The sequence below is a fragment of the Manihot esculenta genome, chromosome 17 (assembly GCF_001659605.2).
Source record: "Manihot esculenta cultivar AM560-2 chromosome 17, M.esculenta_v8, whole genome shotgun sequence".
NCBI classification, from domain to species: domain Eukaryota; kingdom Viridiplantae; phylum Streptophyta; class Magnoliopsida; order Malpighiales; family Euphorbiaceae; genus Manihot; species Manihot esculenta.
The window spans coordinates 18,785,151-18,800,528 of NC_035177.2; the positions used below are offsets into that span (position 1 = coordinate 18,785,151).

At 35.6% G+C, this 15,378-nt stretch overlaps 1 long non-coding RNA gene across 1 annotated transcript; it reads left to right on the forward strand.

The window, feature by feature from the left end:
* Positions 1-1,158: 1,158 nt before the first annotated feature.
* Positions 1,159-8,241, forward strand: LOC110604570. Its single transcript, XR_006349276.1, has 3 exons — positions 1,159-1,409; positions 4,933-5,088; positions 7,903-8,241. It is a non-coding gene; the product is annotated as an uncharacterized LOC110604570 (long non-coding RNA).
* The last annotated feature ends 7,137 nt before the right edge of the window (positions 8,242-15,378 follow it).

Consider the following 15,378-nt stretch of genomic DNA (forward strand, 5'->3'; position numbering starts at 1 on the left):
TTCAAACTATCCAAACTAACAAATTATCACTTTGTAATCAAGAGTCAATGGCCCTATACTACAAAAAAAAATGTGAAATTGCGACCAAAATTAGAGACCAAAATTTTTGGTTGCTATATAGCAACCAATCAGCGACCATTCTGCTACTACATGAATAAAATAATATTTTTATTTAATAAAAAGCTCAACGACCAAAAATTGGTTGTTATTTGGTCGCTATTTAGCGACCAAGTATTAAATCGTCGCTAAATTTAGCGGGAATTAGTGGCGCGAGATATTTACGACCATATTTGCGACGAAATTGCGACTATTTTTTGAGTAGGAATATAATGTTATAATTTGCGACTATATTTAGCGACTAATTAGTTTAGTCGCTAAACAGCGACCAATCAGCGACTAATCAACGACCATTTTATTTTTAAAATTTTAATTTAATTTTTAATTATATTTTATTTTATTTAAAATTTTAAATTAAGATTAAATATATTGTTAAAATATTTTTTTATAATTTTACGTGTATTCTTATTTTTAGTACAATTTATTTTAAAAAAATAATTTAAAATATTGTTATTGTAAATTAATACAATAAAACTATATTATTTATCTTTAAAAAAATTATACTATTAAAGACAAAATTAATAAACATATAGTATAAAACATTTTAAATAATATAAACTATAAAAATAAAATCTTAATTGAAAGATAAAAAATAAACCTAAATAAACAAACCTGCTATCAAAAAAACCCTTAAATTCCAACCCTAAATCTCTCTCAACTCTCAAGTCTACTGCCGCCCTCCCCTCCCCCATTCGGCCTCTCCGTCACTCGTTTGGTATAGCCGTGCGCCTCCTGCCGATCGTTCCTCTGCTCCACGCTGTCAACGTCGTTCTGCGTCCGGTTCCTGCGTCCGCTGGTCTGCTTGCTTCTTTGCTCTTCTCCGCCGCTTCCTCTGCTCCAGTCTTGCCGTCTGGTGCTGCTCCTCGCCGCGTCCTCTGTCACTGCAGGTTTGGATGGATATTTTGAAATTGTGATTTCAGATGTGTGCTTTCTGAGATTTGTGAGATCTAAATATTATGATTAAAGAGGAACAAAACACGACTAAATCTTTAATTATTTTAACTAAAAAAATTAATTAATTAATTTTAACTTAAACCACTTTCCTCACTCACCCTTACTGCCGATAGCCCTTTCCCTCACTCATTGTGCCGATCGACCGACAATTCTTCCCTTACTCACTTCCTATTGACCGACATCCCTCTCCCTTACTCTAACTCACTTGGGCTCTCTCTCCCCCTTCTCGTCTCTCTCTCTCGCTCGCTCTCTCTCACTCGCTCGCTCTCGCTCGGTCTCTCTCGCTCGCTCCTTCGCTTTCTCTCTTGGATTTCTATTGCTTCTCTCTCCTTAACTCTGTAAGTGAATCCTTGCTTTGTAAATTTGAATATTTACTTTATCACTTTGATTCCTTTGATTTTTTTTTTCTATTTCTTAAATTTAGAAGTTATATTTGATTTTTTTTTATATAAATGTGTTGAAAGAGTGTGATTCCAAGAATTGTGTGAAATTAAGAATTTTGAGAAGTTAATGACTGCATTGTAATGGGTGATGAGGTTATTTCTAACATGTAGCTTTAGGATTATGATTTCTGCAGAAACAGCTCTTACATTTGCAATATAAGCCACTATCAGTATGTACATATATAGAGCTGTTGTAAATGTGTCTTCGGAATTTCAAACTTTGCCGAACTTTCTAATAAATCTGGCTTCATGATTACTCTTATGCTATGTTTTAGAAAACATAGGAAGGAAAATGGGAGGAATGATTCAAAAAGGTTATTCTCTTTTCTTTTATTTGGATTGGAAAGAAAATGAAAGGAAGAAATTAAGGGGGAATTTGTTTTATGATGGTGAAATTATAATTTTATCCCTTCTGTAATAAAAGATGGTATTATAAGGCTAAACCAGTAAGGCATTGGACTTTACACCAATTTGTTCTAAATTTTGTGGACCCTACGCACAAACTTCCTCCCAGTTTTCTTTACTGACTTCCCTCTCTCCCAAACAAGGTGAAATAGATTATTTTCAAAAAAAATTCTCCTTTTTCTTCCTCCCATTTTCCTTATTTTCCCATAGTGGAAAGCATTCAATGGTTACCAAAGACTAAACTAAGCTGATCTGGTTTGTTTTTCGGTCATTTTGGTACTGTTTAGATTAAGTTTGTAGAGAAGTATTGTGACTAGTTTGAGTTCAGTTTATTAACCAGAAAAAAGAAGGAACCAATTGAAACTTGGGCCTCTTATATAGTCAACCTTTAAAGGCCTGTCCAATTCTTATAGCATGGCGCTGGGTATATTTTAAGAAATCTTTTTTCCTAATCACAAAGCCACTCACACTTTCTTTTCATCTCATCTATTTCTTGCCTATGCTTCCCATACCCATAGTCAATGGCTTGTTCATTGTCAAACCCAAACCCAAACCCATGGTTCCATCTTCTGCTTATAGTCAAGTTCCTTTGTCCCTTGTCTATCAAGGCCATTTATTATATCCCTTTTACTTTTTCTTGCAGACGAAACTAAATCCCCTTTATCATCATCATTATAATCATTATCTTCTTCTTCTTCTCCTTCTTAATAATGGTAGAATCAGCAAATGAGTCCTAGATAAATGGCATCACAAGTTGAGACAATTTCGCTGCTATCTTGTTCTTCATCTTCATAGGCTGCAATGAACCAGCTAATATATTCAGATTTTTTATTTCTGTTCTGCTTCAACTGATAATGGAAGAACAGCAAATGGGCCTTTGATTTATGTTTGGACTTTTTTTTGAGATAGATTTGTGCTTGGATGTTGAAATAGATTTATGCATTGTGTTTGGTGTTATTTCAAGTTTTGTGATGTTGAGATTAAATGTGATATTATTAATATTAATCGACTTTGATATTGTAAGTCTTTTGTTTATAATTCTGGATTGATTGAATTTAATCTTTAATGTTGGATTGAATTTAAGCTTATCAATTGCTTGTTTTGAGGAAACCTTCTTTGTAACTAGAGAATGGTTGGAACAAATTAGTTTTGAACTGAACTGAAATTCAATTTGGTTTAGTTGTTATTTCAGTTTTGTTTAGTCTATTAAATTAGTAGTTTGAGTTTTGGTTTTTTGATTTAGAAGGAATAGGATCAATCAATTGCAGCCCCTACTTTCTCAAACATAGCCTTCAAAGGGGGGGGAGGGAGAGAGATGGGAGGAAAGGGGTGGGGTTTGCTTTTCAGAATCACTGTGGAATTGCGTTTCAACAAATTTTTTCAAAATCATTTAATCATCACCAACTTCCATGTTGCTGAAACTCCAGTAGATTATTAGTGTTCTCTTTTCCATATGGTAGCTTTCAATCATAACTATCTTAGTGATCATTCCTAGACATGTCATACCATTCTATGATGAGTGTTCATCTCGTTATCCATCTCACTGTTAGGGGGTGTGTACTGTTCTTGAGGGTTCCAAACCGAAACCATATGAAAACATTGATATTATACCGAATTGAACTTATTTTACTGTTTTTGTTTGGTTGTGGTTTGTGACCAGGAATCGAACCGAAACTATTCTTGAACCATACTAGAATTGAAACGATAGCCAATTTTATACATATGTTTTTTTATAATTTGTTAGGTATATTATATATTTTTGTATGTAATTATATATATATTTATATGCATTAATATTATGATATGCGTAATTGTATATATTATGTATATTATAATTATGGATAATTTACAAATTTGTATTCTCTTTTATTCTCTTTTAGATTTTTATAATCTGTATGTTTGATTGCTATAGTGTTACTTTGGATAAATCTTGGCCAACGGTAATAATCACTGATCAAACTATGGTGACAGGCCAGCACATAACTTCTTTTTTTTTGTTTTTTTAAAGGGTTTTTTTAATTATATATATAAAAAAAATTCTAGATGAAGAAAGAGAAGGGGTTGTTTTTGCTAGAGATTCCTTGTGGTTGCTTGTGGAAGTTTGCTTGGAAAGAAAGTGACTGGGTTAGGTTATTGAAGAGAGAAGTGGAAAAAAATGAAAGTGAAAGCCCCACATAACTGTCCATAGGCCGATATCTTTCTCGCACTTTTACATTAATCAAAGTTCTTTTTTTTAATTCTCTTTATTTTTTATAGTTATAATAAATTTAAAAAAAAAAACGTCCTAACTAATTTTTAAAAAAATAAGGATGATATAAGTTAATATAGTTAGTTGTGTGGATGTTATTTTATTTGCTATTTGTACAAAAGCATTGAGTTTAGTTTATTATAAAAGGTTCAAAAGGACCATGCTTATTGAATACTCAAGTCTTAATGTGGCTATGGCTGATTGGCAGTCACAAAGAAGCTTTCCTGAAAGCAATTTTAACATAAAAGGAAATGTTTCATATGCATTTTGGGTGAATTGACTGCACCATTCCATGTGTTTGTCTTGTAAAAGAGGCAACATTTTGCTTGCACCTGTCCCTATACAGTCCACTCATGTGCAAATACAGCATACATACACGTTGCTTGCAAGTTAAACACTTAAAAAAGATAATTTTCTTTTTGGTCATTTTCTACTTAGGACAATAAGCACAAGTTGCAAGCAATTAATTTTTCAAAATACACGGACAATTTTAATAGGCCAAAAGGAAAATGAAGGAAAAGGCTAGAGAAGCACGTTCAATTTAAGTGAAAAGATCACAAGCCATGTATATGGTGTCAATTAGCATTGTTTAAATATTAGTGTTTTAATATTAGTGTTTTGCTGTAATAAAAAATAAAGATATTTGTAAATTTATATACAGGTTGATAATGAAATTTTTTCTTAAAAATTATTCTTTTAAAAGATAATAGGGATTAATTATAGTTTTAGTTGTTTATTTATTTATCTATTTGTTTCTGAATGCAGTCTCAAAGTGTTTACATTTGGTGGGATTATCGGGACATTCGTTCTTCTTCCAGTTAATTATCTTGGGAAGCAGCTCAGCATTGATGATTTTTATGATCTACCAAAGAAGTCTTTGGACTCTTTCAGTATCTCCAATGTTGACAACGGTTCAAACTGGTCAGTTTTAGCTACCAAGATTAAGAAATTGCATTATTCAATTATGCATGGCTAAATTGTTGTGAAATGGATAGAATGGTTAGGCGATGTGAAGGTTACGCGCGTAAAATGCTTCAAATTTCAAAATGTGGTTTTTGAGGCCCACGTCTCCTCTTTTTCTTAGCTTGTTGACTGGTTTAGACTCTCTCTGCTTTTGAGCATTTAGAATCGAGAGTTTTGGTAGACACCGCAGACTAATCCAAATAGATCACTCTATATCATCTATGTATATCTGTAATTGTATAGTTATTAATGGATAAATAAAAATTAATTCACATGAATGAGAGTTGGTTTCTGATTGTATTACGCCATACAATGGTTTTATTAGCTTAGTTTATGAAGATGTGGTAGACCGAGTCCTGTTAAGAATTTCATTTTAGAACTTGTGGGTAGGTCTTAGGTGAGAGTTATCATATGGGATTTTGAGCTTTTCTATGTTTTCCCTTTACTGTTGAAAGCTTTGGTATGCACTATATTAGCTGCACATAATTCCAAGAGGTTCAAGCCTTAGCAGCTCTGCCCCCTTTGTGTGACAGATGGTATATGCAATGGCCCTTAATGGGCTCCCTTAGGGATAATTTTGTTGTTATGTTTAGGCTGCATGTGCTTTTAGGCCTTTTCGTTCTCAAATTTCTGAAGCCCTGAATTGCTGGTGCTCACTTCTATTCTTGCAAGTTTTGAAAAAAGCTAATAGCTAGAGATTTAAGCGTGTCAGTGATTCTCAATACATATGCTTATTCTTCCTCTTGCCTAATATCTGTTAGGTGTTGAACCCACACTCCTTCATTGTTTACCCTGTATAACTCATAAAGGGCAACATATTGTCAATTTTGACCTTTTCTTTTCTTCTTTGTGTTTCCCCCTCAATATTATAGATCTTTTAAATGTGCATTCTGCCAGCAGAATTTGGAACTTCGATATATGGAGATATTTGGTCGCTCCAGCTCTCTGCAATGTTTAAGGAGAATGTGTTACTCTTTCATTAACTGTTGATAATAAATGTTAGTTAGGTCTTCATGATGTTTTAATTCAAAATCACTGCATTTCTACAAGTCATTCTTATGCATTTCTGAATATTGATTACATTAAATACGGTGGTCTTTGTCTGTTTCATGGAGAGATTTATATGAATTGGTTTTTGCTCTCTATTTTTATTGATTTACTAGTTGACTTGTTTTGAAATTTCATATCTTGCAAAAAACCAGTTGAACCACTTGTTGGCAACCATGATCCATGAATTTTTTTTGAAGGGGTTGTCTCATGCCCATGGCTACTGACATCTCTCTGTATCTCTCTCACTGTTTTTTTCTTTTTAATTATTTTACTTTTGTTTGTCCTATTTTTCTTTCTTTTAAACTGTTATTTTGTTTATAAAATCTTCAAGCTCAGAAAAGATCACAAGCCATGTATATGGTGTCAATTAGCATTGTTTATAAAATATTGATTAAAACCCTTTGGTTGTCATCCTCAGGAAGCTCCATCAACCCCAGTGAAAATCTCCTTTCTCTTGACTGCAATGTAACTATTTCTTTATCAATATATCGTTCATCAAAAGTGGCACTTACATTAACCAAAAAAAAAAAATACGGCACTTAAAATCTGATTATTTGATTATTTCTTTATGGACTATTAATCTGATTATTTGATTATTAATCTGATTATTTGATTATTTCTTTATGGACTATTAATCTGATTATTTGATTATTAATCTGATTATTTGATTATTTCACCATCGTTTTTTTTTTGTTAGAGCCCTATCACATCTATTTTCTATCAATGGAATAGTAGTGAAAAGGCACTTGTAATGTGGGAGGAGCTGTAAAGGCACAAAGGTTTGAGATAAACTGCCAACAACTTTTAAATCATATAGAAGTAATTGCGCTTCATTTCGTGTGGCCTTCTTGTTCTGCCATGCCTTGTGCTGGTTTAAATGCCTTACTTCTATGTAATTGTTGTGATTATAATGTTGTCTACCTTTTAGCATTATGAACAAAGGGACTGTGATGAAACTTTAGTAATGCGTCATATGATTGTAGAGTAAATGGTGGAAAGCAGAAATGCATTTGTTTTCAACCCCCTCTTTGTCGTCTCCGGCTAGCCCTTTATTTTCTTCTTGTCTGCTGTCTGTAATAAAATGAGTAATTCCAACTTCATATTTACTTTTATTGTTATCTTTTTAAATTAAGTGCTAGCCTTTAATATTTAGATAATGACTATGAATATCTTTCCTGGAAATGACTATTTTATGGGCTTTTTTATATTTTATCTCATGCGTCTTTTTCTAGTCTTATTTAAATAATAAGGAAAATTTTGGGAAAATATGGTAATAGCATCTGGTACGCTCACCATCTTACTGTGATTCGTATTGGCTAGCTTGGTTGTGCTTCCTGTTTCATAAATAAAGTGATTTAGCTGTGCAGCATTATATCTTTGGATCCAATGATGTATTAGTATATGGAGTTTGAGGTGTCTTACCATATTGCATTTTGATTCTTGTTTTACAATACTACTTTTATTATTAGAAGTAGTAGTATTATTAATTTTTCATTATCTTCTTTTATATTCAAATATATTTTAATATTTTGGGTAGAACCTTATGCCATTTGCAATCATGGGTGGCATGTAACAAGTTTTAGGACTTCTCAACTGATGTGATATGGTTTGTGCCCTTATGCTGCTATATTAGAATCGTAGTAGCATATAGTAGAAACTGGTATACCTAAGTGGAGGTGTCGAAAATGTTAGCTGATATTATATTTTATTTATTTGTGACAGGTGATTTGCATCTGGAGAATGTATACTATTCAGAAATGAAAGATGCTGGTTTCTTTGATGCTGATTGGGAGTGATGCAGTGATATTCTGGCCGGATGACTCTGTATATTAAAGTAACTTCCAGATGGCAAAAATTTCTGTACTTGAAGAGATGCTTGTTCGTTGCTTGCTGGACTCGTTCTTTTACAATAGATGTAGTGTGCCTCTGGCACTTGGAACGCTTTGTTGTGTACCAATTAGGAACTGGTTAGACCGCATTAAAAAATATAACTCTGTATAATACAGAATAAGGGAAGCATAAAGGTATATTTTATGATATGAATTTGATACTATTTGGATCCATTATGTATTTTGAGATATTTTAAGTTTCTTAGTGTTGAACTATAATAATGTTTTGAACTATTAGATTGCATAATTATGAAATGAAGTTGATGTGTATATATTGTCTTTGATGTTTTATATATTGGAATGTGTGTGTACATATTGATATTGTAGCAGGTTTATGAATTTATTGGAAAAATGATATGAATCAGATTTAAATGCATTTATTAGTGACTAATCAGCCACAAAAGCAAATTAAATAATAAATATTTTTTTATTTTACTATTAATTTGCGACGAAATAGCGACTAAATGCTCTTCCCTGAGGCGATCAAATAACAACGAAATAGCGATCAAATTAGCGATCAAAACAGCGACCATTTCGCGATCAAAATTTAACGACTAATTTACTTCCACATAACGACTAAATGCTCTCCCCTGAGGCGATTAAATAACAACGAAATAGCGATCAAATTAGCGACCAAAACAGCGACTATTTAGCGACCAAAATTTAACGACCACTTTACTTCTACACAGCGACTAATATTTCTAATACCTAATTTGCCATGACACCAAATTAGCGACCAAAAAATGGTCGCTGATTGGTCGCTAAAATAGCGACCAATTTCCAGATTGTCGCCAAAAATTTAGCGACTGGCCAAACATCGACCATTTCATTTTGGTCGCTAAATGGTCGCTAAATCACTGTTTTTTTGTAGTGCTATTGATCTAAATAACAAAGCAACAATAGAATTAAGTATCAAATTGTAGAAATATTGATAAATAAAAGATTAACAAAATATGTTCAGATCTCCCAATCCATAAACAACTAAAGTTTCACCTAATCTTCAACTAGAAATAAGGGTTTCAGTCACTCATGGCTGAAACAAACATAAAAGAAAAGAAAGAAAGCAAGAAAAAAAGAAGAGGAAGGGCCTGGTAGGGGGGCGCGGCTGCTGGAGAAGTTCTGCCGAAGATGTTGATGAGATCTCCTTTGATTGCTGGTTTGTTGTCTATTTATAGAGAACAACTTTGTAAATGACTTACTTAGTTCTGCTCTCCCTTCCCCTGTTGCTTCTGTAACACATTCAAATGGTGTAGAGAACGAATAATTAAATTAATAAATTTTTAAACCTTTCTACTATTTCTAGTTGTTCGTTTTATTTTTCTTGTATGTTTAAATTTCATTTGTATTCCCATACTTAGATTATTTTTTGGTTTATTGTCTGTAGATAATGCCAAGCTACTCGTTTCATATTTTGCTTATAAAAATGTCTAACTTATTACGTTTTGAATTCTGGTTCTTGGATGCCTTAGTTTTTTATGCCTTCTGCTCTTCTGGAGCCTTTAGCTGGCCAGGTTGCGAGTTCTTTCTCCTAGTAGATTTAGTGCTAAAGGCTAGTTTTTTTAGGTTGGCTTTTCTAGTTATTACCCTTAGTTCTAATATTGTTCAAAAGTTTTACTTTTTTCTTATTTATAATTCAATATTCATGGAATCAGTGTCTATTTCTGAAGTCAGCACCTTGCCTTAATTTTATTCTGGCTTGGCAATGGGGTGTCGAGTTCCATCTTTGAGTTCGGCCCCTTGCCTTAGTATTATCTTTGGTAAAGTGTTAGGAATGCTGAGATATTTTTCTGAAGTCGGTACCATACCTTAGCTTTATCTTTATTTGGGCCTTGGGGGGTGCTGAGATCCTTTTTTGAGGTTGGCACCGTGCCTTAGTTTTATTTTTATTTGGGCCCTGGGGGGTGCCAAGGTCCTTTTTTGAGGTCGGCACCATCCCTTAGCTTTATTTTTAGTTGGGCCCTAGGGGGTGCCGAGGTCTTTTTTTTAGGTCAGTACCATCCCTTAGCTTTATTCCATGTGGGTGCCGAGGTCCTTTTTTAAGATCGGCACCATGCCTCTGTTTCATTTCTTTTGGCTTATATCTTTGCTAGTACGGACCTTTAGCATGGCCTTCATCTCCTCAACCGGTTTCGTGGTGTCGGCAGTCTATTTCCAAGACCGATCACCCACCTCATTGAGGTCTTCATTTCCTCAACTAGTTTTGTAGTGCCGGCAGTCTTATTTTCGAGACCGGTTACCTACCTCATTGAGATCTTCATCTCCTCAACTAGTTTTGTGGTGCCGACGGTCTTATTTTCGAGACCAGTCACCCACCTCATTGAGGTCTTCATCTCCTCAACTGGTTTTGTGGTGCCTGCAGTCTTGTTTTTTAGATCGGTTACCTACCTCATTGAGGTCTTCATCTCCTCAACTGGTTTTATGGTGCCGGCAGTCTTAATTCAAATACCGGTCACCTACCTCATTGAGGTCTTCATTGTTTGTCAGAAGTGTTTTAGGAGTAGAAAAGAGGATTTTTATTCATATTCTTACTATAATAGATACATTGTATATCTTATAGAAAATACCTTTTCAAATGTTGGATGTTCCAAGCGTGAGGTTCTGGAATTCCTTATAAATATTTGATTCTGTATACTCTCGACTTGATGACTTTGGCGCCTCTAAACGGTCCTTCCCAGGTCGGTGCTTGTAATACCCGGCTCGAGTCAGGCCTCGGAATTCCTATCGTCTGATGGAATCTCGGGTGTCGGAACCCTCGAGAAGGGTAGGACCTAAAATAGGAAGTGTGGAAGTTTGGAGCTTTGGAAGAGGTTTTCTTCATATCTCCACGTTAGGATCACTCATCCTCAAGTTCTTAAGGAGGTAAGGGTGGATCCTGAACTTCTTTGGTGTTTTTTCAAGGTTTTATGAAAGGGTGATGGGTAGTATGCATGCTTAGGTTTAGGTGAGGTTTTTGGTGATCTTTGGTGGTCAAGCATGTTTAAGTGTTATGTGCTATGTTTGTTTGGGGTTTTAGGATAGTGTGCGACCCCTTTGTGCATATATATGTGTATGTGCGAATGGGGAGTAGTTGATATGCATGTTGAGAGGAGTTGGGGAAAAGGTTGCATGAAACAGAGCAGGGTTCTGCCCGTTAGGCAAAACCAGGTTCGGCCGCCGAAGGAAGGTTCGGCCGCCGAACCCCTTGTGGAGGCAGTTTCGGCTGCCAAAGCTTGCCCCCGAAACTTGGGACTTTCGTCTCTGGAGGCAAGGTTCGGCCGCCGAAAGTGCCGCCGAAGGTTGAGTTTCGTCTCTGGATGAGACTTTCGGCCGCCGAAGGTGCCGCCGAACATGCATGAGTTTCGTCTCTGGAGAGGGGTTTCGGCCGCCGAACCTGCCGCCGAAAGTGCCCTGTCCAGCTTTCTTTTGCATGTTTTATGTGATTGTTTGGGGATCTTGTAGAGGGTTTTGGGGGAGTGTCTTAGAGAGGTTCTTGAGTTAGTTTGGTCCCTCATTTGAGTCCACCTGTGTAGGTACGGACCAGAGGAATCAGGGAGGTCAGCAGTGAGTCCAGTTTCAGAACCTGCAGAGTCAGTTCAGAGTCAACCCGAGGTGAGTGGAACTGAACTTAATGTTTGAATATGAGAAATGCATATTTTATCATACTTCATGCATCATGAATATGCTATAGGGTGAGTGCATTAGTGTACACGAATATGATGCATTGCATTTATCCTTGTACTTGGCATTGCTCCTTGTACATTGTTTCTATGACTGTATGGACATAGTACGGATTCAATAGCCCTCGAAGGAAAGACCTGGAACAGCCCTACGGGGACCAGGCACAAAGACCTGGAACAGCCCTAAGGGGACCAGGCACATGGTACTTCGGTACCCCAGATGAGATGCAGTACCCAGAGAGAGGGAGTGTTGATCCGTCCATACTGAGATGATGTGATTACTTGTGATGTGATACCTGTCATGAGAGCATGTTTTATCACCTGTGTGTTTTATCCTGTTCTACTCACTGGGCTATAGTAGCTTATCCCTCTCCCCTAACTCCAGTTGTGCAGGTTCAGAGTTCAGAGGGAAGTCAGCAGGGTACAGGAAGAGTATATAGTTTGTAATAGCTAGTGTGGACATGTAAATGTAAAGAGATAGTGTATATGTACAGTGTATAGAATGGTGCTTGATTATAAGAGTTGTAATCCCTTTTTGTGTTTTCACATGATCAGTTTATATGTACATATATTTGTTGTATGTTTATGAGAAAACCAGGCTTAATATTATGAGTTTTATCCGCCTAGAGCAGTGAGGAGCTCTAGTAGGGATTGGCAGAGAACAGAGATAGTGCATGCACAGGTTAAGCCTTGGAATAAAGAAAAGTTTTATGTTTTTACAGAAAATATATGATCATGTATGGGATGTCACAGGTTCACAGTCAGGATAGCAGGCTTACTACGGGTCCCGGCGACCTTAAGTCGATCTGGATCCTAGTGCCGGTAGCAGTTCGGGTTTGACGCGGAACCCTATGGCACAAGCCTCAAACCCACACGCACAAGTAGATATGAAATCCAAAGATTTGATAAACTCACCTCCTATGGCACCCCAAACTTAGAGAAGCTGAAACACCAATAATAGAAGGATTTAGATGAGAATCCGACAAACGCCACAACGGATAGTTGATAAGTTAGCCAAGATTCTTGGTGCAATTGATGAAAGCAAATCCTCACTCTCACTCAAAGCAATACACGCCAAAGGTATGAAAAGAATTCTGAAATATTTGATTAAAAGCTGCCTCTTACAATTGTTTCTTATCCTTATATAGTAAGGAGAAAAACAAATAAAACCCTAAGACACTCTTCTTGGGCCTGACTTAAACACATAAGACCCAAGCCTAATCACACACTAAAATAACACATAGGTATTAAAATATAAGCCCACAATATGGCCCAACACTCTAAAACTTAAAAGATAAAATATGGCCAAAATACAAGCCCAAACAAAACTAAAATAAAACAAGTGTTTAAATAATAAAACTAGCAAGCCCATCATAACAAAGTTGAATCTTCACAAAAGCCTTACTTGATCTTCACTTTAGGCTTTCCTTTATGTAGTTTTAGCCCATAGGTTTGATTAGGCTCCCTCAGCCTATGATTGCAAGTGTTGCACCAAATCTGTCCCATATGAATTAAAGCACGCCCCAAATATATATGGATTATATGAATATGATTTTGAACTACTCTTGGATCCATTGGAATGATATAAGTTTGCTCCACACCATTGTTAGAAATTTGTCCTATTGGATCCGTATCATTCCCTCTTTCTTTAGAAAAGATTCGTCCTCGAATCTTGCTGATATTTATGTCAAGAAGGAAAGCTTTAGGCACCCATGTATCTTCAAAGACCTCCTTTTGAATAGGTGGAAATAGTATAAAACTTTCATCATGGATGTTTTCATCAACAACCTGCACATCAAGAACAAATGAACTAGACATAAAAATATTAGTCATAGAAAGATCTTGGGGATGTGACCCATTCTCCTCTACAACTTCCAAAACAGTCTCATTCACCTCCTCCACCTCATCAACTAGTGTTGATTCTTTTCCAGCCTCTTTACCCTCAGACTCACACTTTTCTCTCATTTTTACCGCAGAACTCAAGCTCTCACTCCCCATTGTAGCCAAGGCCGAAGCCTCTCTCTCCCTCTCCAGCATCTTTATTTGATCAGCATATACCTCTTGAGGTGATAAAGGAGCGAGTATAACCTTCTGTCCTTCATAAGTAAAGGAATACTTGTTATCGAACCCATCATGTTGCACCTTTCTATCATGTTGCCACGGCCTACCCAACAACATATGGCTTGCCTGCATAGGTACCACATCACACAATATCTCATCCTTGTACCTACCAATAGAAAATGGTATAACCACCTGGCGTGTAACCCTAACCTCACCACAATCATTCAACCATTGCAACCTGTATGGCTTAGGGTGTTCAATAGAAGCTAAGCCCAATTTCTCCACCATATACACACTTGCCACATTTGTGCAACTACCTCCATCAATAATGAGAGTACACACTTTTCCATTAACTAAACACCTAGTGTGAAATATGTTTTCCCGTTGTTCTATGCTTTCTTTCTTAACCATCATATTCAGAGCACGCCTAGCAACAAGCATCTCATAATGTGCAGCAAGCAACACATTATTAACCAGCACATCCGAATCATCACAGTTATTATTGCAATTAAGAGTTCTTTGAGGTATTCTTGTAGAAGTGGAAGCTTGTGAGACATTCAAACTCTCCATAGTTTCAGTTAACCTCTCAAGAGTCTTATTGAGCCTTTGTAACTCACCACTGACTGACTTCTTAAAGATCTTATAATCGTTACCCATATTCGATTCACTTCCATCAGTACGATCCACCACATTCTTTTCTTTACTCATCCTACCTTAAATCAACAAATAACAAAAAGAACTAGCAAATATTGTGTTAAAAAAAGAAAGTCTCAAGTGTTTGCACTCTTACCATTCTTTTGCTGATTCTTCAATTGCACTTCAGAAACTAAGGTCAACCAACTAACCACAAGGTGCGTTTAATGAAGTAAAAAAAAGAAAACGCGCAAAAACTAGAAAGAAGACACTGACAATTTGGAAAGTAACACATGAACTTGGTTTTGTGCTACTTGAAAAATATCACCTAGAGTATAGACACAAGCAAACAATACTCCAGCAATGTAAAGTAAGCAAAAGCAAGCTTAAACCAAAAAAGAAACTTAGAAATCAAATAAAAACGAACCTGGACAAAAATATTGCATTTAATTCACTTCAACGCAAATTAAATATGGATCTACTTAAATCTACCCAAAAAGGAAAGTATCAAAACCCCACAAATAGAATCAGAAAAGAAAAATGTAAATTTCTCTCAGATCAGAAACATGGACGAAAATTCTGGTGTTAAAAGAAGGATTTGACATCAAATCAATTTAGATGCAATTGCCCTAAATGTGCACCTTAAGAAATAGGCAGATTTCTTTTGTCTCCTAATCTGGATTCAACCCAATTCAAAATTCAAAATTGATTTCCATAAACTACAGCAATCAATTGAGATAGGTAAGGAAATATGGATGAAAAGGAAGCATATCACAATTTCGGCCAGATCAAGATAAATATGGCAAAGGCGATTTTTTTTTTGTTTTTCTTATCGATTTTTTTTTTTTTTTTTGGATTTCGAATTTTTTTTTCCAAAAGAGATTATGTGATAATTTATCAAGAAGACGCAGTCATGGATACAGAAGTTTTCACCGAAATCAACAAGAAAGACAAGGAAA